Source organism: Martes martes, assembly GCF_963455335.1.
Source record: "Martes martes genome assembly, chromosome: 2".
In the NCBI taxonomy this organism is placed as follows: Eukaryota; Metazoa; Chordata; class Mammalia; order Carnivora; family Mustelidae; genus Martes; species Martes martes.
In genome coordinates, this window is record NC_137889.1 from 142225944 (window position 1) to 142250071 (window position 24128).

A 24128-nucleotide genomic window follows, 5' to 3' on the forward strand; every position below is an offset into this window, starting at 1 on the left:
TATGCACAGATATTAATTATACCATCATGCAGCTCAACAAACCTTAACGTGGGCTACCTGTGACGTGCCCAAGTCCCATGGTAGGTGTGGACATATGAGATGGGACGCAGTGACTCGAGCATGAAGGGCAGGGGGCTCCACGGTCGGGGGGGGGGGAGGGGCAGGAGACCTGGGCGGGGTCTCAGCACCGTGCAGTGCAGTGAGTGTGGCCAGAAGTCCAGAGGAGAGTGTGGGTTGGTATGCACAATCCAACATTCATTTCCCTACCTGCTGCTTAGAGTTTATTGGGCAAGACGGGTGTCCGCAGGTTTCTAAGTTGAAAAGCAGGGGATTAACCCAAATCTAAACTTTGCAGAATGTTCTGGGGACTTTTCAATTCCCCGAATCTGCATTTGCCAGAACAGATCTCTAATGTCTGGACGGCCGTCACTGTCTGTCGACTGCAGTCACTTTACTCTTTCTGAAGGTCAGCTGGGGGATAGGCACTCTGCGGGGTGTTTTCACCTGTCCCGCTGTATGGGCGCCTGTGACTGCTGGAACAAAGTGTCACACGCTGAATGGCTTTAGAACGACACAGATTCCTTATCTCACAGTTCTCTAGGTGAAAAGTCTGACTCTGGCCTCACCCAGCAAAAAACAAGGTGTGGGCAGGGCTGCGCTCTGTCCTGGAGAATCTGGGGAAGAATTGCTTCCAAGCTCGTGCAGATTATCAGCCGAATATAGTTCCTGCAGTCGTTGGAATGAGGCCCCTGTTTCCTTTCTGGCTGTCAGCCGGTGTGCCGCCCACAACTCCTAGAGGCCTCTTTCTGGTCCTTGCGCACAACCCACCGGGCCCAGAACCAGCAGGGACCCCCAAAGCCTGCCCCAAGCTCTCCGACTTCTCCTGCCACATCTCTTCTACTTGAAGAAAGTTCTTGGCTTTTAAGGGCCGGCGTGATCTGATGTGGCCCACCCAGATAACCCAGGATAACCTTCCCATCTAAGGCTGATGGCGAAGTCCCTTTGCCGTGAATGTGACATACTCATGGGTTCCAGAGTTAGGGACATCTTTGGGGACTGTCGTTCTGCCTTTCACAGTTCGCTGATCCATTTATGACAGCAGCCAATGAAGTTGTGACCATTACCCTGATTGATACATAAGTTAAGGAACGCACCAAAATTTTAAGCCGACCAATAGGACCATTAAGATCCCTATTAAGTGACAAGATGGTTCCGCTTCGCTGTTGAGCTGTGGGCGTGATTCACAGCCCTAGAGACAAGTCAGTCAAAGGCATAGTAACTTTTGGGCTTTGGGCTACTTAAGTGGTCCACTCTGATCAGAGAAGTTTTGCCAAGAAGTCAATAGAGGAATTCCTCCATTAGAAAAACCAGCCTTGGTGTGGGGGCCTTGCCTTTTCAAGGTTTACACGAAGGACTCTGTCCTCATGGGGTAGAGAGTGCAGGATTCCACGTCCACTTCTAGAATGGAAACAGCTGAGTCAACCCAATGGGGATTCGCATTCCTGAGTTTTAGAGAGTCTGTTTCAAGGCTGAGGCAAAGTCTAGTAAACAAAGTTTTCACTTTCATTGATAATCAGGAATGAGGTGCACTGGCTGGTCAAGGAGACAATTGGTGATGATCACCAAGTATTTAAGACCAAGAGTGACCTCATTTGATCATGTGGCTGTTTTTAATTGTTTTTCATAAGGATTTTTTTCCCCTTAGAACAAATGACAAGCTCTGATTTGAAATAAACTTCCTGTAAGAAAGCAGAATCTAGAATTCTAAGACTTTCCAGCTGGCCTCCAGGAATTTATGAACTGCCTGAGACCCTGGGCAAACATTTTGTGTGTCCGTGCCCGTGTGTGTGTTTAGCGGGGAGAGGAGTTCCAGCTTTGCCATTCATTTTCAATGGGGCTGAGTTCTGGAAGGCTTAACACACCACTCAGTGTGATATTCCTGCCGCTCAAGTATCAGGTTTTGTTTAAAAATTTAATACTCATTTTGAACAAAGTTCTACAGGCCCGTACTTACAAGAGTCAAAAGTTCTGTGAGACTGAGAACAAAAACACAGCAATCACCTACCCCGCCCTTCTCCACCCTGATTCGTGCTCCTCAGAGGCCATCATTTTAAAGTTTCAGCTCTTTCCTTCAGATTTGGTGTGTGTGAAACATCCTACTATTTAGAAGCTGATCTGGGTCCCTTATCCTACTGCCTCCTCCCGCTACCACCTCTTTCTGCCCTGTCCTGTGTGTAATTACGTTAAAGGTTTTGCTGGAGAGTTTAGCAGCACTTAGGACAACTGTGGAGATGTTATTCACAGCTGAGATGTTGGGTCTATTTTGATTACATTTCCTTTCTTTTTCCTAGAGTTTGTTTTGCTTAGTGTTCTTTGTATCTGTCCTTTATTCACCCCTCACCCGAGAAGTGTCGGTCTCCTCTCAGTACATCCACACCCATGGGTAATAATCCTTCTGAACTTCCCATCCTGCTGCCTTTCCTCTCCAGTGTCTGCCTGGTAGGCCTGCTGTGACTCTCCTCCTAGATCTTCCCCATCACCCTGTGAGTTTCTCTCTCCTGGCTTAAGCAAGATTCCTCCTTTTTTTAGTTTTCTCTCTTACTTTAGTGGAGCATACCTACCAGTAGCTGTCGAAGATATATATATTTTTTGAGATCTTGTATAATGTTGAAATATTTCACTCTTGCATGTAATTGACCATTTGTCTGAGTATAGAATTCTGGGCTAGAGGGGCGCCTGGGTGGCTCAGTGGGCTAAGCCTCTGCCTTTGGCTCAGGTCATGATCTCAGGGTCCTGGGATCGAGCCCCGAGTTGGGCTCTCTGCTCAGTGGGGAGCCTGCTTCCCTCTCTCTCTCTCTCTCTGCCTGCTTCTTTGCCTACTTGCGATCTGTCTGTCTGTCAAATAAATAAATAAAATCTTTAAAAAAAAAAAAGAATTCTGGGCTAGAAATAATTTTCCTACAGAATTTTGAACACTCTGCTCAGAATTCAAGTTCCGATGGGACAGTCGATGTGTCCAAAGCCTTTTCTTTGTACGTGACCCACATAATCCTTTGCATAATCTTTTAGACCCTTGTTTTTCCTGGTGTTTGGAAATTTTGTGATGGTCACATCATGATGGGGGTCTTGTTTTTGTTCCTTATGTTGGGCATTAGTGGGCCTGCCCCATCTGTGGACTCCTACCCTTTATTCTGAGCTCACATGCCCCTACAGGTCTTCTGCACTCTTCTATTTACCTACTTCTTTGCCTCTGATTTCCTTTTTGGAAGATTTCTCCAGCCTTTTCTCTAAACCCTCCTATGATTTTTTATTGCTATATACATATTTTTTTAGTATTAGGAACTCATTTATAGTCCCCGAAAATATATATTTTTTATAGTACCATCCTTTCTGGTTTTGAGGATGTGGTCAGATGTGGTTTTATTGCGTTAGGCATCCTGGAAGAAAGGTTTATTTTTACATAGCTTCTCAGTTTGATTATCTAACAAAGCCTGGCATACCTGATAGTAGTTTCATCACACTACTGCAGTCTGAGAGAAAAACTTCCTTTCGGCCCATTATCTGTTTTTCAATGTGGAAAAAGAAAGGTTACCTTTTAGTCCTTGGAGGCATGAGACATAGCATTTGCATGTTTCCAAACACCCTCTTCAAACACATTTCTTTCCCGTCCATGCATGTCGCAGCTAAATTTTGCCCTCCACTTCATAAACCTAAGCACGTCCATTCAGTACTCTATGTGTGGCTGCCGTCAGTGAGTTTCGAGTTTGGAAATCCTTGTGCCCTTTTACTTGACCTGGCACACTCCTAGTTGATCGTGCCCATACGTGTGGTGTGCGGCACTGCTGGCGGCAGGCAACCTTGAGAAATCTCTTTTTCGAGGTCTTTTTTAACCATAAAAAATATTGGGAAAAGAAAAAAAGAAGGAGTAGTAATGCTGGATTCTTGTTCTGGACCCTAGGTAATGGTGCCACAAACAGGCGGTATTTTTAGCCGTGGTGGATAGGGCGAGGTTTGGGGCTGTCGGCTAGTCTGGAACTTTCTAGCATAAGCAGTGTGCAGAAATGGCTTCTTGGGAGCAGAACAGAGGCCTCCTGGTGGTGGTGGGGTGTTTGATGAAGACCTGTGTGACAGATGTCCAAAGAAGAAAGGAGAATGCATGGAACCCTACATGGAGAGTGGCTCTTGAAAAGTAAAGGGTTTTCCAGAACATTTAGAACACGCAATTCTCAGTTATGTTAACTCTCTGATGTGGAAACAAAAGTGAAAGTGACAATCAGGGTGAATCTTGAGGACACTTGGCATGATATTTTCTTGTGAAAATCCCCTCTTCCCAATTAATTCAGATTTGTATATTGGGAGGTCCTATGTAAGTTACTTGATTTTTTTTTTTTTTTCTCCAGTTGAGTTATTTCAGTTTTCCAGTTCTGGAGGCGTGACCCTCTGTGTTAGTCCATTTAGCCTGCTATAGCAGAAGACCGAAGACCAAGTGGTTTGTAAACCCCCAGAATTTAAATCTGGAGTTCTGGAGGCCAGAAGTCCAAGATCAGTGTTGGCCCATTCAGTGTGTGGCGTGGACCCTCCTGGCTCATAGATGGCGTCTTCTTGCCCTGCGCTTGTGTGATGAAAGGATAACAGGGTGCTCTGGGGTCCCCTTTATAAGGGCACTAATCCCATTTAGGGTGGCTCTACCCTCATGACCTGGTGGCCTCCTGAGGGCCCTGCCTCCTAAGACCATCCCCTTGGGGTTTCAATTTCAACATAGGAATTTTGGGGGAACCCCAACATTTGGTCTGTAGGACCTTTGGAGAAGCTCGGGGTCCTGTATCACTTCCCCATCCCTACCTCTTCTGTGGGTTGAGTGCTTACTGTGCCCAAGGCACTGTGCCCAGCACTTTCCATCCGTACTTCACTTTGTCTCTGTAGCCACTCTGTGGGGTAGGTAATGTCCCCATTTTGCAGGCAACAAAACGAGATGAGAGTCCTAGGGACTAGAGTTAGCAGTCTGCATGACGTAGAAGAAAAGCTGGTAATGCTTTAGGAATGATCCATATCGACTAGACTTAGCGTGGGGATCATGTCCCGATATACGCACGTAGCAAACCCTGATGTCCTACCCTTCAGACTCATCCGCTGTCGTTTGTCAGTTGCATCTCAGTTTAAACACCAGAGAGGAGGAGACGCTGAATAACTTGCTTAAGATCCCATGGTAAGCGGAACTCCAAAGCCTGGGCTCCTGACTCCTGACTCCTGACTCCATGCTATGAGGCCTTTTTATCTGCTTGGGCTCCTTGGTGGCTTGGCTGAGAGTTGACTGCTGTGCCCAGGACCTGTCATAATGGAGCTTTTCACAGTGCCAGCAACTCCTGCTTGGCAGCCCTGTGGCTCTTGCCGCCTTTGACCTTCAGGGTGCTCCTTGGGGTATGGGTGGGTCCTCAGTGTCCATGCCCCCTGCACTCCCTGTGTCAGCCATGTGGCAGTGAGCTTGCCTCGTCTGGGAGCATGAGTCCCGGCCCAGGCAGCCTGTCCAGCTGCGCGGGGAGAGGGGCAGACGTGTGTCGATTGGCTCCTGGGGCTTGTGACAAATGCTGGCAGAGGCAGGAACCAGGTGCTCTGGGACATTAGCAGGGGTGGGGGGCATGGTGCCCCAGAGGATGTGGTTTGGAGGTAGACTGTGGAGGAGCAGTGGGGTTCCCAGAGGCTTTCTTGGCCCTCTGAAGATTCCAGGCAGTTGGTCCGACTTGGATGGCTTTTCCCGAATTCACAGTATTTTTAGTGGGAAAGGAATGGACAGGGCAGGAATGGACCAGAGCAAGGGAGGCTTCTGTGTGTTATGAATGTGGTGAGTCTTCAGTGTCTAGCAGATTGGGCCAGCCTGGGCCGTGAGAGAAGAGCCTGGGCCGCCCACCCGGCTGGACACCTGTCAGGTGAGGCCTGGTGGAGGTCATCATGCCTGGACCCCACATGCCAGCTGCCCCTGAATTTGGGGGAGTACAAAGGAAGCTGCTGTACTGTGCATGAGGGCCACCGCCTGTGACATTTAGCCCACCCTCTGGGTGCGATAACCTCAGAGAACAGAGGGGTCCTACCGATCCACATCTGGCCTCCCTGACACTGAACCTTTCCTTGTACCACTGTGGAGGGCATTTCCAAAGCCTCCAGATGCTGGCCGTCTGTCGGCTGCCCATGGAGCTTAGGGAGAGCAGCCAGGGGTGATGGCCGAGACACCGGCCCCCAGGCTTGGGCTGGCATCTGGCCCTGCCACTTGCTGATGAGCCGTGTGGAATCTTGGGCTCGTCTGTAACTTCTGTGGGCCTCTTAGATGATGTGGAAACACAGCCTTCTTGGTAATGGGATCAGGTGTGTGAGGCAATGAACCTGAAGTGCTTTGTGTGCGCGAGGCGTGCGAACTAGCGGAGGGTTGCTGAGTGCAATGGCATGGCTGGAGTTACTGGGGGTAGTCACAGCTTTGACTCGGGTGCACCCTGGTGGAGAATGTCACCCAGCCTGGGGACACCGGCTGCAACAGCTCAGGGGCAGGCGTGGGAGCCTCTGACTTGCACAGCGAGCTTCGGCACAGAGCCGTGGGATCTGTCACTGTTGGTGAAATGTACATCCCTGGTTTGCAGCCACCTGCAAACCTGAGGACCTCCTGGGTTGGGTACACACAGCTCATGCTGGATGGTGCAGCCTGCCCGAGCTGCTGGTGGGGCAGCACATCCGTTCTGAGTGAGGGAGCCCAGGCTGCCTGGCACTGTGTCTGGGCTCAAGCTCCGCAGGAAAGGTGCCCAGAACGGCATGGGCAATTAAAGTTTTGTTTGTGATTCTGAAGGGGATTTGAGAGGGAGTGAATAGAGCACACCCGAGTCTCCATCCGAGCTTGGAGAAATAATTTCCTAATTATGGATCAGTGAGTGTGGGTTAGAACAACCCGTACCTAAGTTGCAGAGTGGACACAAATGCTGTGTTTTGGTGATGCTCCGAGAGTCTGGGTGCTATCGCACATCATTGGTGGAAAGAGGCCTGAGTGAGGGTCCATCAACCTCATCCTGAAGCATCTTACTATTCTCCCTGGGGGACAGGGGGCGGGGATGGGGGTGCCCACAGCTGGGAGTGTGTGTGAACCGCTTTATGTACAAGCTGAGGAGTAATTACTATTTTTATTAAAGATGAAGACAGAGGGATGCCTGGGTGGCTCAGTCAGTTAAGCGGCTGCCTTCGGCTCAGGTCATGATCCCAGCGTCCTGGGATCAAGTCCCACATCGGGCTTCTTGCTCTGCAGGGAGCCTGCTTCTCCCTCTGCCTCTGCCTGCCACTCTGCCTGCCTGTACTCTATCTTTCTGACAAATAAATAAATAAAATCTTTTTAAAAAAAGATGAAGACAAAAGCTTAGTGGTGTTAAGGGACTTTCTCAAAGTTGTGTGGTTGTTAAGTGGAAAAGTGAGATGCTGATGAACTCTGGGGCTTAACCCCAAAGTCCTTGAACTTTCCTCAACACCCGGTCACTTCCATGGTGGTGAGGGAGGGACTAAGAACCCCAAAACATGGGGCTTTGTGGAAAGGGTCCCCAGACTTGGGACATGCCGCATCACGCTTCCAAGTTACAGAGTGACCACCTGGAGAAAAGCCCCTGGTTTAAGACTTTTCTTTGTGGAAATAGATAAAGAGCAAACATATGTGAAAGGCAAAGCTGTGTACCCAGCGCCGGCTGGAGCAGGGGGTCAGCCACCTGCACTTGGCAGAGACCCAGAGGCAGGCAGAGTGGTGCGGGGGAGGCTTCCCAGAGGAGGAAAGGGGGCTCTCGGAGGAAAGCCTGATGGAAGGGGCCATCCCAGGTGGCTGGTGAGGGGAGCGGGTTTGGCTTTCTTGGGTTGGTCCTGAGTCCGAGGCAGGACAGAAACCAGGGAAGGTGTCTGGTATCAATCCAGTCCTGGCCGATGGTCACAGAGGTCATTGTTGGGTTCCTGGATTGTCCTTTGAGACAGTAATCTGTCTTCCTGCGGATCTGACTTATAGCAGGTAGGTTCCCTGCATGGATCTCTGTGGGTAAGGGGCCAGTTCCCTGATTGGATTGCTGCAGATAAGGGGCCAGGTTGCTCTGGGTAAGGGTCTCCCTGTGGGCTGTGTGTCTGTTTGTTGTCTTTTTGTATATCTCAGTTTCTCATCTTTCTCTTACCGGTAACAGCATTAAATGCCAGATATGTCAGAAATTTTGTAGCTGTCATATGACCCCTGGAGGAAGTTTTTTACATTGACATTGACATTGACATCACTGACTGTAAACTGTGGGACCATTACCACCAAGATTTACAATAGAAAGGCTTCAGTAATGTCCCCTTGGTGTGGTTACAAGATTCATTCGTCGTTATAAAAATCTGCTCTTGTCCGCGGTTGGGTCTTTGTCATCACTTTGTGGTTAGTCCACATCCCTGTGTTTCTCATCTCCTGTGCCCTTCATGGTTGGTCTTGGCTTGTCTGCCTGGTCAGTGAGGTTGAGTTTTGTCACCTTGATTGGTACCAGGTTATTGAACTGTGGATCAGTCCACTGATAGCACTGATTAACTGGGATGCAGGGAAATGTTCTAGCATTTTTGGTGGCAAAGCAGGGAGTAAAAGTCCATGTGCCCGCCAGTGTGGTTCAGGGAAGGCCAAACATACCCCCCAAAAGGAAATATTTTTATAACTGATTTTCATGTAGCTCTGCTTCTCGTTCTTATTAGCACAGAAATTTTAAGTTGGCCTTTACATGTTATAAATGTAAACAATAGTGACTTGTTGACATACAGATTGCCGTTTTTCCTATTCATTCATTTACTGATTCAACATGGTTGACAAGACACTGTTATGGGCCTCCCAGCTTCAGCGGAGAGCTTGTGTGCGGTCTGCACGGTGTGGACACACTGTGAGAAGGTGGCCGTCTGCGAGCCAGGGGTAGAGCTCTCCGCAGGAGCCGCATCGACAGGCACTGAGATCTTGGACTTCCAGCCTCCTGAACTGGGAGAAATCAACTTCTGTTGTTTATGGCCTGAGATGATGAATATGGACATGATTTAGACTACTGTCATCTGTATAGAAGTTGGCTGTGCTAATAAAATAAATGCATGGGACTTTGTAGGTGGAGACAGCACGGTGATCCCAGGCCTAGTACCCTCACTCAGGTCCTCCCAATGATGTCCTGTCTGTGTTAGGACAGCTTCCTCACCCCTCTGCATCCTACCCCACATCAGGAATAAATCATGCATGGTGTCTTGCTTTTAGCATTCCTCATCTATACAAATCCCTTTTGTGATTTTCTGTTGTTAACAGAGGGCAGTTTCCTTGGCTTGGCATTCAAGGCCTTTGTGATCTAGGCACCGTCTACAGGTTTGGGCTCCTCTGTCTCTCACTGTTGCCAACCTTGCCCTCCAGCTGGTCATGTGAGCCCGTCTCTGAAGCCCAGTGTAAGAGCTACACGTAGGGCACACGCTCTCCTGCCTCTTCCAACCTTGCCCATCCTTCGAGATGTGAAGTCCTCCCTCTCCACGACCCCCTCCCAACACTCCGATTAAAATTGCATCGGCGTCCTTACAACTGTGAATTATTGAATTAACACAGTGAACTGTGGGTTAGCTCTTCCTAGGTACCTTATTTCTTGTATAGTCAGGTTAGAAATGTTTGCTTCGGTTTTGGATTTTGACCATGTGACCTGAGCAGTATAGTAACATTCAAAGGGTGCTTGAGAGCGAAAGGGAGTCTCCCATAAGCACATGACCAGCTGCGTTTGCATCCTTGAGGGTTTTCTGAGCATGGTCAATTTATGGATAATTTTGTCTGCTTTAAAAAACACAGATATCGGTATAGTGTGAACACTATTATTCGATGTTGAGATTGTTCCTAGTCTTTTGGAACAAGAAGCCATGCTGCGTTGTACATAATCCCTGTGTGGTGCGTAAGTATGTTAGTGAGATGGTTCTAGAAGCGGGGCTGCCAAAATTCTGATTGGGCAATGCTAGGTTCCTGTTCATCAGGGCTGGACCGTTTAATCCTCTCCCTGTCAATGTCTAAGGTGCCCATTTCCTTCCCCTCGACAACATGGTAAGTCCTCAGGTTGTTCTTTGACAATCTAATAGATAGATTAAAAAAAAAAAAATTAAGCCTATTTTAAAAAGTAGGGGACTGAAGCTAAGAGCAGTTAGGGAATTTCCCTGGTCTGCTAGAGCTGGCTAAGCCATGACCTGAATTTAGCCGTTTAAATTTCAAATTGTGTTTTCTTTGGAGGCAAGCTGGCATAAAAATATACATTGCCATTGACAAATTAATAAGTATGTACTCTTTACTCCTTCTCCTGGAATTATAGGCCATGCGTGTGTGTGTGTGCGCGCGCAAAGGGGATTTTCAGAGTAAGAGAATTTTTTTATTGAGACTAGGATAGACCTCAAAAGACAGTGCAGATGGTAAAATAACATTAGTAGGTTCCTCTGATTTTAAATCTCAAAACATATCTAAATTGTCTTGACTTCTTGGGGCGCCTGGCTGGGTCAGTTGGTGAAGCATCTGCCTTCGGCTCAGGTCATGATCCCTGGGGTCCTGGGATCCCACATCCAGTTCCTGGCTCAGGAGGAAGTCTGCTTCTCCCCCTCTTTCTGCCCTTCACCCACCTCATGCTCTCTTGCTTGCTTGCTCTCTCTCTCTCTCTCAAATAAATTCTTTAAAAAAAAATAAATTGTCTTGACTTCTCAAACCTTTGATACAGATTGATTCTAAGAGTGAAGTCTAGGCCACTCATTTGAGGGATTCCAGCTTCTTGGTAAGAGAAAGGGAACCTTGTTAGGAACAGGTTCAACTTGTAGCAGCTGTCTGTGTTCAGTAAATTATATTTTCCATGTGACTTACAAGATTGTTTTGGGAAGCAAGTACAGTTGAGCAATTAAATTTGCTCCCTTGATTAAATTCTCTTTTTCCTTCTTTCTTTTATCTAGTCTAGTGACAGCCTAAAATCTGCCTGTAAAGCCCCTTGGTTTTGCCCCCAGATATGGACCATTGCCTAGCATGCTATGAATTCAGTCCAAAATAATTGTGCATAACAATTCTGATATTGTCCAGCTTCCCAATATATGAACTGAACAATATAATTCATATACAAACTTACTATGTGTATGTGTGTATAAATGGACATTTATTTATTTTTTTTTGGTAGGAATTAAATAATACTGTTTAAAAGGGACTTTCTGAAAAATTCCAAATAGCCCTCCTGTTCCCAAAGTATGGACATTTTAGATCTGTACTTAAAGTGTGCGCACTGTTTTCTGATAGCTCTGTGTTTTAGCGATCATGTTTCCAGTGTTGTAGATCTCTCTTGAATTTGCTCATTGGACTTAAGTTTTCTACTCAGGTGGATTGTTTTGAATTTTTTTGGTTTGTTCTGCTCACTGAGCTAATTATAATCTGTGTGCGCTCCCTTCCCCATCAGCTACATTCTCTTTTGGACGGATCGTCTTAATAAGTCATGGGACTTCACTGTTTTTTCCAGCAATGGGCATTCAGGACTCTGGGCCAGGCAGTCCCAGAGACATTGTGCTTACCCTCTGTATCGGGGAGGACCTTCAAGGCCCACAAAACACACAAAGAGTTGGGGCGCCTGGGTGACTCAGTTGGTTAAGTGACTGCCTTCGGCTCAGGTCATGATCCTAGAGTCCCGGGATCGAGCCCTGCATCGGGCTCCCAGCTCCATGGGGAGTCTGCTTCTCCCTCCGACCTTCTCCCCTCTCGTGCTCTCTCTCACTGTCTCTCTTTCTCTTTCAAATAAATATTAAAAAACAACAACAACAACAACACACACGAATAGTTGTTGTGGGACTGCACACCCATACTCTTCTGGGAGTCAGGAGACCCAGCTCTGCCCCACTTTGAGTGCTAACTCGTGAGTTACCAAAGGCGTGTCCTGTCCCTTCCCCGATCCATGTCTTTGTAAGCAGAATGGCGATGGCATGTGTTCTAAGGTAACTTCCAGCATAGTTATTACTGTTGTGTTGTCTGCACTGTACCGAGTGTGGCGGGAATGACATTGCGATCCAATTTCAGACGCAGAGGGGCCAGCTAGTGGCACTGGGCAGGTGCGTACCCTGGAGGAGTTTGGAAGGCTGGTGCCAAGTCCCTCAGGGTGGTGGGTGGCCCCAAACCTCCCCACTGTTCTGAGGAAGACACATGCAAAAAGCATGAGGTTGCTTAGAACAATGTCAATCTCCAAATCTTTGGTGAGGCCACAAGAGAGGACGGTGGTCTGTTTGCGCAGGAGTTGGGCCCGCGGTGCACACGTGCACGGCAAGCCTGGACTTGACCCTCAGGTCCATCCGCTTCGTCTTCTCTTTGCCCTCCTGATGCGACCGGCTTCTCCAGAAAAGTGGCAGTGAGTTCCTCTGAAAAACTCTACAGAAGGAAGAGATGCCCATGGAAAATAATTCAGATCATTAAGTGAGACAAAAAGCAAAAGGCGAATGATTCTTTTCTCACTGTCTTTGGGAGCAGCGACTATTAGTATTTGGTGTGTTTCCATCCGGATCTTTTCCAGTGTACACACAAATAGAAATGTACCTTTTGGAGGTATTTTTTTAAATAAATAGTATTTGATACACACTGCTCACACCTGCACCCCAGTGGTATAGAGAGACATCCTTCTGTGATGATCCATGTGGATCTAACTGGCTCTTTGCCCGTGGAGTGCTGGGTAATCGTAGCTAAGGATAACTGACCTTTCCTGAGCATTTGAACATGGCTGGTCCTTTATGCTAGGTTCGGTTCTCAAGCCAGGTCACGTGATTTTCCACAACAGTTCTGTGGGTCAGTGTGGGTGCTGTTTGCATTTATCATTTTACAAATGAGACAACCTCCCGCTCTAGCTCCTGGCATTGTTTCCAAGAGGGATGACACATTCGAAAGGATTCTGTTGAGTTGAAGTGATAGACGTTTACTCACTGCGGTAATCATTGATTGATCACATTCTGGGTGGGGTGCCGTCTGAGGAACTTTTCCTGAAAGTGTGTTTGGGACAGGGTAGATAAGGGACCGCCAGGTGCCCAGGGGTCTCCTGGGGGGTAAGGGTCACAGAGAGGAGGTGGCTGGGTGGCCCTTGGGACAGCCCTTTTTGCTACACACTGTCTACCTCTTGTACGCTTTTCTGAGATCTGGCTTGGGTTTTATGATGGCTTGTCTGACACTGAGTGGCCCTTGTTTCAAACCACCGGAGTCAAGGTCAGTGCTAACGCCCGGCTGGTTCTGTGTAGGAGGAGGGTCATCCGGAACTAGACTGTTTGCTTCCGAGTGGCTGCGAGGGTTTGCCGCTGGCTGTAGTAGGTCAGACTCTCCTGCTCATTCCCACTTGCAAACAGACATTTCACTCAGCCCTGAGTTAGGATGCAGGGCTGGGGGTCGGGGCAGCAGGGATCTGGAGTGTGATGGTTGGCACACATATGACACCAGCACGGTAGGAAAGTTTCACAAAATGTGGGAAGAGCACAGAGCACTGGGGCCAGGTGCTAGAGGTCACCGCGACGGGGTCATAAGGGCTTCGGGGACAGAGCAGCATCAGATGTGTGGCCATGGCTCTGGGCGCCTGCTGAACGCCCTCTCTGCTGTTTGGGCGAGTTTTATTTGGGTGTCTCCTGTAGAGAAAGCATGACATCAGTGTTTGCCACCAAGTATTTATAGCGGTCGGTACCTCCTATGTGGGTCACTTTCTGTGCTGTGGTTTCTTTAAGGAAGTTGGAGCTGTCCTACCCCAAGCACACTGCCAGCCCATCTCAAGGTGTTGGTTGTTTCTGAACACCTGGGGAGAGGCCATTCTGAGCAGGGGTACTCCTCCCCTACCCCCCAGCTGTGGAGTCTGATGGTCACCCTGGGGAGGGGGGTAATGAGGGCAGTCCCGGGAATCTCTCGCCTTGCCTCCCCCTGCTGTGTTTTGTTTTAAACATTTCTTTTTTAAAATTGAGCAAGTATTTTTTGTTCTTTCTTCGGCTGTTCTCTGCTGATGGCATGCAGGCGGAGGATGGGGAAGTGAAAAAGAAAGCTTTTACTTCTGTGGGATGCTGAGGCTAGCCCCTCTGATGGAGGGGGTTATGGCGTGCTGGGCCCCGGGAGACAGCTGGGCACGCATTCACTTTTGGCTTCGCTGGCTGAGAGAGGTGGTGTTTATCCCCCATGAATGATGAGGGTGGTTAGCTCCACGCGGTTGAGGGATCCTCCCAAAGTCGCACAGCTGGAAAGTGGCGAAGCAGAACCAAGCACTGATGATCTGAGTCAGACAGACGCCCCGATTCCTTGGGCTCTTAACTCCTGGAGGTCAGAAAGCCAAACTTGGGCTGGAATGGCCATGAAGTGGCCACCTTTTCATATCTTTGTCATCGACCCTAGATGGTAGTTTGAACAACACGATCCTGCCTTCAGTGAACGTGAAGAATTTGTATATTTAATGTCTAACTTTCCGCCCTAACATCTGACGGTGGACAGAAGCACACGTGTTTTCTGTCCAGCCTCAGCTGTCTGTGGTCACAGCCTTTCTTCCCCCCAATAGTTGGTAAATAAGATCCTAATCAGTAGACACACATGCTAGTTGTTTTTCTTATTATATGTTTTAGCTTGTTGTTTAGTATTATTTGTGATGCTGATCATAGTATCTGACCTCAAAGGCAGAATTAGGAGTTTTACAGTAAGAATACTCAGAGCTGTGATTTTTCAAACCTTCAAGCTGGACATTTTACATTGCCCAGCATAGAACTAGAATTACAGTTTCAGAAAACAAGACTTGCCTATGAGGGGGGTGTGTGCTGGCCTGCTTCTCTCCCTATCACAAAGCAGATCTTGTTGCCAGGAGCCCTCGGACATCTGTGGGCAACCCGAGAAGCCCAGACCTAAGTCCACTCAAAGTGCATCGTGGACTTAAATGCAAGATGTAAGGCTATAAAACTTGGAGAAGGAAAACCCTGAAACCTTTGAGATTTAGGGCTTATGTTTGGAATGTGTAAAAAAATTCTCAAAAGCAGTTACACAAACAATGCAGTTAGGAAACGGGTCAAGGACACAGAGGGATGGTTCATCGCAGACGACGAGCGGGTGACTGGGGAGCCCACGAACGTCATTCAGCTTCACTGGCCGTTAGGGAAATGTGACTCTAACCCCGATGACAGGTCCCTGCAGGTCTAGGAGAGTGGCCCAAGTAAGACACAGAGACACCACTAAGCGCTGGTGAGGGTGCGGAGAAGCTGGGCCCCTCGTATGCGGCAGCTGGGAGCAGAGGAGGGGACCACCACGCTGGAAAACCGGGGGGCAGTTTCTTAGATAATTGAACATGCAACCACCCTGTGACTCAGCACATGTGCTCCTGGGCGTGTGTCTCGGAGATATGAAGGTCTGTGTCCACGCAGGACCCTGCACGTGAATGTTCCCGGCAGTTTTCTGGCCGGAGAGCCGGAACCTGGGAACACCCAGACGTCCTCCGAGGGGTGTCTGCCTGAAGAGTGGCAGCGGCTGCCGCGTGGGACACGACTCCGCGGTGAGAAGGAGCAGATTACAGACATGCCATGACCCAGGTGAGGCTCCGGAGAATTAAACTGAAAGAGAAAGAGGCAACCCCAGCAAGTCTGTGCTGTCGGATTATGTTTATGGGATGTTCTTGAGATGACAGCATTACAGAAATAGAGGACAGAGTAAGGTCAGGGCATAGGAGGCGGGAAGGTAGTGGGCATGACTCTAAGGGGGCCACGGTGGCGGAGGGGGGGGTGCCGGTGGTGGCAGAATGTTCTGTATCTTGCCTGCGTCCATGTGAGGATCCTGGTATGACATTGCTCTGTGTTTCTCCAAGGACATTACCACTGGGAGAGATTGGGTAAAGGGTACATGAGATTCTTCCATATTTGTCTGTAAAGCTACAGTTATTTTGAAATAAAAAGTTTAATTATGAAAAAGAAGCTTGTTGTGAAGCATTTGCTTGTTTTCATCACCCACTGGAAAACTCTCCTAGAGAACTGAAATGGGAACCTTTTTTGCTTCTGAAAAAATTATTTATGTTCTTGTAAAACCTGTTATATGCATGTCGTGAAGAAGTCAAATGATGCAGAAAAACACAGATAAATCGCCTAAAACTTGTCCTTCAAAAATTACCGTAAAGGTAAATTTTTAAAATACAGTGGTGTTTCCTTCACCACACCTTCATTTGTTCTTTCCTTCCGAGCACGGTCATGGCTGTGCTTGTCCTCATTCTGGCGTCAGGAATCCAAAGCTTGGAGACTTGGGTCAAGGTCAGGTACCGAGTTAGTGTCCAGAAGCAGAACCAGCCCCCAGGCATCGTTAATACCTTGACTGGGGCTTGCCCTGCCTCTGTCCCCTCCCTCGTTCCCCAACGTGGTCCTCTGGCCACACACCACTGTCACCCAGAAACATTGGAAATGCACGTTGTCATGCCCCCACCTTTGGAATTGGGATTTTTTGTCTGGTAAGCCCTCCGAATGATTCTGGAGGGTGGGAGGCCGTTATGGTGATGCGTGAGCCATGCTCAGGGTACCGTGAAAACTGGGAAACACGAACACACGTCAGCCTCTGTTTCCGCTGTTCCCTCGCAGTCCTCGTGTCTGTCTTGATTCGTGGATTGCCTACTCATTTGCGCCACATGCCTACTCTGTTCCCTTGGAGCTTCCGGGTGTTGAGTGGGGTCCTGCAGCGTCTGACCCAGCATCTGGCACATTTGGGCTCTCAGCTAGCTGTTGGCCCGTTGAGTCCATGAACAGAGAACTGTTGTGGATGACCGCCTGGTTTCTGTTCCCACCTCCAGGATCCAGATCAGCAACCCGGTGGTCATTTCCGCCCGGCTTCTTTTCCTTTCCTTCCTCCTGTTGTCCCTTCTGCAGACATCCCCACATGTGTGGTCTGTGCTAGATTCTGGAAATCCAGGATGGTTCAGCAATCCTCACCTTGGGGTGCCCGGGCTTCTCAAATAAAACATACACGCATTTCTCTTCCAAGCCTGCTTCTCCTGCCCAGTTTTTACTTGGGTAATGACATCCTTACTCATCAGTCCTTCAGATTAGAAGCGCCCTCCTCATTCCCCTCCCTCTGGTTGTCTAACCAGACTTCACGCACCTTGCTCTCAAGGGCTTGTCTGCTCAGTCCTGTCTCACCCTTACAGCCCCGGCTTAGTGTCTCGGCCTGGTGCTGTTGAGCAGTTACACATGTTCGTGATGCTTTACGGGTGACTAAGCCTCTCTACTGTGCACCTCTAGAGCCCCTTTCATGCCCTCTGTCTGGTCAGGGAGCACCTCACGCATGTCCCTCTCCACACGGCCGTTAGAAGCCTCCTTCCAAAGCACAGATGGACTGCGTGGTCCCGTGTGACCTTCGCAAGTATGCGTGTTCTCTCCATCGGAAGCTGGTCCCCCCTTGTCCCCGCATTGCGAGGGCTTTGGAGGACAGACCCACTTTCTGCGCTCCTGCGAGCTGGCAAGCATCCCCAGAGGGACTGTGCTGGATGGTGGCAACGATATCAGTTCTGGACTCCAGGCCTCGTGCCCCGGGTCTAACACTAGCTGGGCATCCTGGGGACAGTCACTGAGTTGCTATGAGTTTTGCTGTCACCAGCTAGACAATGGGTATAATGAAACATACCGTATCACACCAAGGTGCTGAGAGGTGTGGACACGGTGCATGGTGGCGAGGCTTGGCTGCCCGTAAACATCACAGACATGGGGAGTGATGCCGTGTGAACAGCTCTTTGGGAATAATTGTATGAAACTCTGAAGCATGTCTGTGGTTCTGGCTGGTGACACAAGTGAGCCCCTGTGCCGTACATCCTGTGTCATGGGGGTGGTGTTCTATTTTATTGCTGAGTTAGAGCTGTCCCAGGGGACCTTTCCCCCACTCCCCCACGTTGGCCTAGAGAGAGGAGGCTCCTTCCTGCCTACATTTGCTGGCATGGCCCGAGTGCTTTAGGGATGGGAATGTGCAGTGAGAGGTGGAGAAGAAAGCTGTCCTCACTGCTGACAGCCAGTCTGCACTCTTGGGGGAGGAACCGAGGGGAGTCTCTCCGTCAAAACTTGCCAATGCCCATCCGAACCCATCTGCCCACAGAAGTGAGCAGAAGGACAAGTCCAAGATCTGTTCCAGACCGATGGACCACACTAGCCCTGTGCATTTGTGACCTTCAGGGCCTCAGAGCAGCCCACGACAGCTGCCAGGACAGGACAGCCATCTGGGGGACGTGTGAGTGGGTGGACAAGGGAGCCTCTGGCCGCAGCACTCCTGATCCCGTCCCCTAACCTGTCCCGTGTGTTCTGCGCCCGATCCACCTGATTAGATGATTGCTGTGCTCTCTGCTCCCACTTCAGATTCTAAGTAATGGGGAAAGGGACTTGGGTTTCTTACCTGGTTGTTGGCAGAAATCCCATTTATCCCCGTTAGAGCCTGGAGCCTACAGTGACACCTGCATGCTTGCTTTCCCTGTCATCCGCTGGTAGCCAGACCAGGACTGGGGAGGAGGCAGGCCATGCCTGACAGGACGTTGCTCTGGGGCCTGGGCCAGAGTCCCCAGCCCCTTGACTTGGGGCTGCACCCTGCTTTTCCGTTTCCCTGCTTGGTAAAACGGTACATCTACCATGTAGCCGAGACCACCTCCTGGGGACGGGTGTGCGTGGAATGTGGCAAACAGCCACGACCTGAATTTCTCATCCCTGCAGGCTTCTCGAGGCTCAGTTAGTTAAGCCTCCAGCTGCTGACGGGGAGGATGAAGGAAGTCGTTTTTACGTAAACCTGTATGAGAATGTTTTTTCACTGGGGGTTTCTTTGATTTGAACTGGAATAAATCTCCGACCTTAGTTTCTTTATGCTAAAAGCAGAGTAGACTGTAAATACTTTTTAGGGGTGGGCGGGTAGTTGGTGATTCCTCTTACTCAGCCTGGATCCCTAGTGCTTAGAGTCCCAGCGAGCGTTTGGCCAACAGAGCTGAAGGGTGCAAGCGGCAGTTCCCGACCCTGGAGAACGTCTGGGAGAACGTCTGGGGCTGCGCGGGGGCTCTGGGAAGAGCAGGCATGCTCCCTCCACAATATTCAGACAGGATCTCCAGGAACGGAGCCTGGGAACCTGTAGGTGTAAGAAGCTGCCCAGGGGATTCTGATGGACGGTGAAGGTTACAAACCTGAGTCCAAGGTGAGTGGGAGCTCCAGGCAGCACGAGACCCTCCTGCTTTCACCAGCTTACACCGGCTTTGGGTACTGCAGAGTGAGTGAAGAATATCGTTCCAGTAATGCCATACCCTGCAAATGTCTACCCACTTGCCAGTTTATTCCAGTGTCTACCCAGTCTGCTTTCTCTTTACGGAATCATTTGGCAGTTAGTTTTGCAGAACTAAAGCCAATCTGGTCTGATTGGCCCAAGACAATCTTGGGTGTGAAACGGTCTGTTGGTATTTCTTGTAGCCAATCATATGGGCTTTCTACTGGACAGCTTGTAAATACTGCCTCTTCGGGCAGGGCTGCGGAGGTAGGCTGCCTGGGTTTTGCCCGCTGTGTAATCTGGGGCAAGTTTTAGAACTTGTGCGAATCTCGCTTTCTTCACCTATGAAGTGGAATGAGAGGAGCCATTGTCATCTTCCAGGATTGTTCTGAGGTTTAAATACTAATGTATCTTTAAAGCGTGTAGCTTGCTGCCTGTTCCTAGCACATGATAAGTGCTCTGTAATTTTCATAATTTTCTTAATGGAAATACTCAGAGCTAATAAATTTGCCCAAGATAATTCATCTGTAGCCCTTGAATCAAAGATGTCTTTGGTCTTAACTGGTAGGGTTAATTCATCACTTGAATATCAGCCTCGAGAGTACCTTGAATTTCAAGCAAGTGTAGCCGGGGGATTTCCTGATTGGAACGTTGCCGCGAAAAAAGCTGGTTTCAATCTGTATTCATGCACAGTCCTGGAGGTTTATTTGTTTCTTTGGTTTCTTCTCCTGAACCCGGCTCTGCGGTGACGTCTGGCATGCAGGGGGTCATCGCACTGCGGCTTTGTTAGCTGCCGAGGGGATGCAATCGCACGCTGTAGGAAGTGTGCATTATCTGCCCACCAGCCGGACCCAGTGAGTCATCCTTCAGTGGCCAGGGCTCATTCTCCTCAGCTCTGCCACCAAGCCTTGTCTCTTCCTCTGTTTCCTGTCCGACTCCAAGGTCTATCTGAACAGGGACTCTGGTTCCAGGCACAGCGAGGCCATCTGCACTCAGCAATGTCCAGCACGTATTAGGTGCTCACTGAATACTTAGCAAATGAAATCTAGGAGAACACAGGATAAGTCCACAAGTTAAGGTATAAGTTGTGTGGTATGAAATCTGTATCCACATTGTTAACGTGGATATAAAATGTTTGAGTAGGGGCACCTGGGTCGCTCAGTCGGTTAAGCCTCTGCCTTCAGCTCAGGTCATGGTTCCAGGGTTTGAGCCCCTGGTCAGTGGAAAGCCTGCTTCTCCCTCTCCGACTCCCCCTACCTATGTTCCCTCTCTCACTATCTCTCGCTGTCAAACAAATAAATAAAATCTTTAAAAATAATTAAAATGTTTGAATAGTTATCTTAGTTCATTCATCACTGACTGGGTGTCTTATAGGCTGAGTGTTGGGGATAGAGGTGATTATAGCTGATCCCTGCTGTCATGGAGGTGAGGTCTAGGCAGTGGACAGACATATGGCTGCAGGATAAATGGGTGAGTATGATGATGGAGGGGTACCCCTTACACACCTGGGACCACCGACCCATTTGTGCTTTATGAACACAGACAGTGAGTTGAAACACAGCTGGAGTGACTCTGTATATCCATGCTTGTACAGTTGGTGGGAAGTGCCTACATACGTGCGAAGTAGACTCTTGAGTGGCCTTATGTGGATGGAATGGCTTTGCCCAGGCCTTGCTTTATCTTCCTTCATGAGGAAAATGAAAATCAGAGCAACATTGCTACAGGAGCTCTGGGCCCGAGTTAGGGCCAGCGGGTTTTGGCTTTGGCTCTTCTGCCCTGGCCACTGTCTGGGTGTTGGGGTGCTGTTCTGGGGCAGGAGGATTGGGTTAGATGACGCTTATGGCCTTTTGTAGTTCTGACTTCAAGAACCATCATCTCAACCCATCTTCCTGGGGAGTAGAGAAAGAACATGGCAACCGGGGAGTTGTTGACCTACGTTTACTGGGACTTAGTGGCCGGATTTTGGGGAACGCCCCGGGAGAAATGTTGGTGGTCTGTTCCGTGCTCCGCTGTGAGGGGCACGCAGGCGTCTTTGTGTTCTGTGATGGTAGTAAACACCTAGGTAAGGTCCGAGCATCAGTGGAGTCAGCCAAGAGGAGGCAGAGGACCGAGTGCTACACATGATGTATTGGAAGCGGAATTCACTGACTCTCTTCTGTGAGTACCTTTTTCGGGGATTCTAGCTTCGTGTGATTCCTATGGTTTAGGCCCAGGATATTTGCTATCATCATGGGACGTTGAACACCCTTTGGCCTCTGCTGTGGAAATGTACAGGCACCCGCTTCTGAGTTAGCAGGCAGCAATACCTGACGGCTTCGCTGTGCTGAGTTGGGATGAGCTCAGGCCTGTCCGAGAAAGTGTGGTCTCATACATTGGTTTGGTTCTCTCTCTGAGAGCGCTTCCTGACCCCTTGGAGGAGGGGTACAACTCAAGTCCAGGGCTGCCCAGGGCCCCCCAAGGTTGCCCAGTGAGATCGCCCGCACTCACGGTGCTCTTGGTTGGGACGAGGTGGGAGGAACTCTGTTTTATGTGGTGGTTATGAATGGCGGTAATGACTTCTTACGTTTGTGTTTTGCCTCATGGTTCACAAAGAAGTTTAACATCTCTTTTTATCCCCTTGGTGATTCTGTGTGGAAGCCGGGTGGGTTTCACATCTCTTGTTTTCCCTGGTGACTTTAGTGGGGCTCACAGAAGATCAGGGACTTAACCAAGGGCTCTCAGGTACGGTATGGTGACTGAGTTAGTAACTATTTTGCATATTTGAGAGCCGCTAAGAGTAGATCTTAAAAGAGCTCCTCACAAGGACAGGCGATCTTGTGACTGTGTGTGGTGAGGGACGTTGCCTAGATTCATCATGGTGGTGGTCGTTGGTGAGATACACAGATATGTTATACAAATTATGTTATACACCCAAAACTCACATGATGCAGTGTGTCAATCACACCTCGATTTTAAAAATAAAAAGTAAATAGAGAAAGAGGCTTTACCAAGGTCATGGACTGAGTTAAGGTGGCCACGTGTCTTCCTTGCTGCTCCACCGGGGCTCCAGAGCAGTTCTTGGGCATTTCTGTCCAGTTTGGATCCTTTCGATATCCCGCCCTCGGTTCTTTCCTCCAGATGCGTTCCTGAAGCCCCCGGGTTGGCCCTGTGCCTGGGGGCCTCCTCCACCTCTCTGTTGTATGCGTGTTATTTTAACCCCTGTGAATGAGCTCTTGCCCTACAGGGACCGCCCCCTCCTGCCCCCCCCCCCCCCCCCCCCGCCTCCGCGCTCCATGTAATGTTCAGATCTGATCACTTCCTTCTAGAAATGGGATATGCTAGTGTGCTGGGTTCCTTTTTTTTTTTTTTTTTTTTTTTTAATAATTCAAGCTAGTTAGAGCCAAAGCTGAAATAGATGATAGCAATCAGTATGCTGCTTTCAGACTGTGACTGGGCAGCTGTCCCTTCCTCAGTGTGAGCTCGTCCCTCCGTGTTGTCGCCACAATGGCTGGCTTGGTGTCCAGGCCGTGGTTAAGGTTGCTGAAATTCAAGTAAGGCCAGCAGAGGTATTGCATCTGGAAAATGACAAGCAAGCTAAAGGAATTTTTACTTAAGATGTTTGCAAAAGAATATTTTAGAGAGTTGACCTGTTTCTCAGCTGGAGTTTAATTTCAGCTCAGAAAGCAGCTGTGTCCCCGAGGGCTTTGGGGTTTCGCTCTGTGACAGATGAATTTAATTGTTGTTGTATGACCGTATTATGCTTTTGTGGCTTTCATGGACCTTTCTCCCAAATGGAACAGATTTTTCTGTGAAAGTCACACTTCCTTTTTGAGAAGCGTAACGGTAATTTTGTGGAATGATCTCCTGTTCGTTTAACCCTACCGAGGAGCAAACACTCTGCTTACGGCTCTCGGGAGTTCGGTCTGGGTTCTGCCTCCCCCACCAAAGGACAGCGAAGCAATTCTCAAAGCCGGAGAACAAGACGCATGTGCATCATGGAAATTCTCGAATGCTGTTTCAAGTCTCTATGTTATTTGGATCTTTGCCTTACAGATAAGGAAACTGAGGCTCAGGGAAACTGAACAAGCTTGCCCAAGGTCACAGAGCTCTCGTGTGGTAGTTCTGGGGTGGCAAGCCAAACCTTGGTCCCAGAGGCCTTCTCTGAGCCCCTGCTGAAAGGCTGCCTCCTGTCACCCCCATACCTTACGATCTCATCTTTGAGGGAGCCACCTGCCCTCTGAGCTCTATGGGGCTGTGTCTGTTTTATTTACACTCTATTGCCCAGGCCTGATCTAATAGCTGGCACATAGTAGGCATTTGTGGAATGATGACATGAGGGGTTTCTGATATTAGCATCTTATCATTAACATTCTCGTATATTTGTTTTCTCACCTGACCCTTACAATGGGGAGGCAGAGTGTTTCCCTCCCCTGTTGCGCATGAGGAAATGATGTTGTAGAGTCTGGAATTGAGTTCTGGGTTATGTATCTCCAGTTCATACAATTTTTTTTTTCACCTTTCAGATTCTTCTGAAATTCTTTCTTTGGTGAGGGTCGTCAGAAGGAGGCACAGGTAAGAAGATTTCATGGTCTTCCAGTTCAGTGGCTTTAAATGAAATTAACCCATCTTGGCAAGAGCCATTGCGTGATCTGCTGGGAATGCTTATAATAGAGGTTATGCATTAAAACCAAGATAGTGTCTGCTCATAACCATGTCAGAGATGAAGTATGACTGTCCGGCTTGTTTGGTTGGGGGTAAAGCTGGAAATCTTGAGGACACAGGTAAGAACCTTTGTCCCTGCTCGTCACCAGGACAGCCCATCCCACAGTGGCTCTCCCGAGTCCTTGCCAGCCCTGCTCTGCTCTCTCACTGGCATTTGTCTTCTTGCGGCTTTTATGAATATCAGAATTCCCCTGCGTGT

General features: G+C 49.0%; 1 protein-coding gene across 1 annotated transcript in view; it reads left to right on the plus strand.

Moving 5' to 3' along the window:
* Nucleotides 1-24128, plus strand: part of AFAP1 (actin filament associated protein 1) — a 134437-nt gene that overhangs the window by 5148 nt on the left and 105161 nt on the right. Inside the window, exon 2 of the mRNA XM_080797616.1 lies at nucleotides 23731-23779. The gene's annotated coding sequence lies outside the window, so the exon portion shown is untranslated. The remainder of the gene's footprint in view (nucleotides 1-23730; nucleotides 23780-24128) is intronic.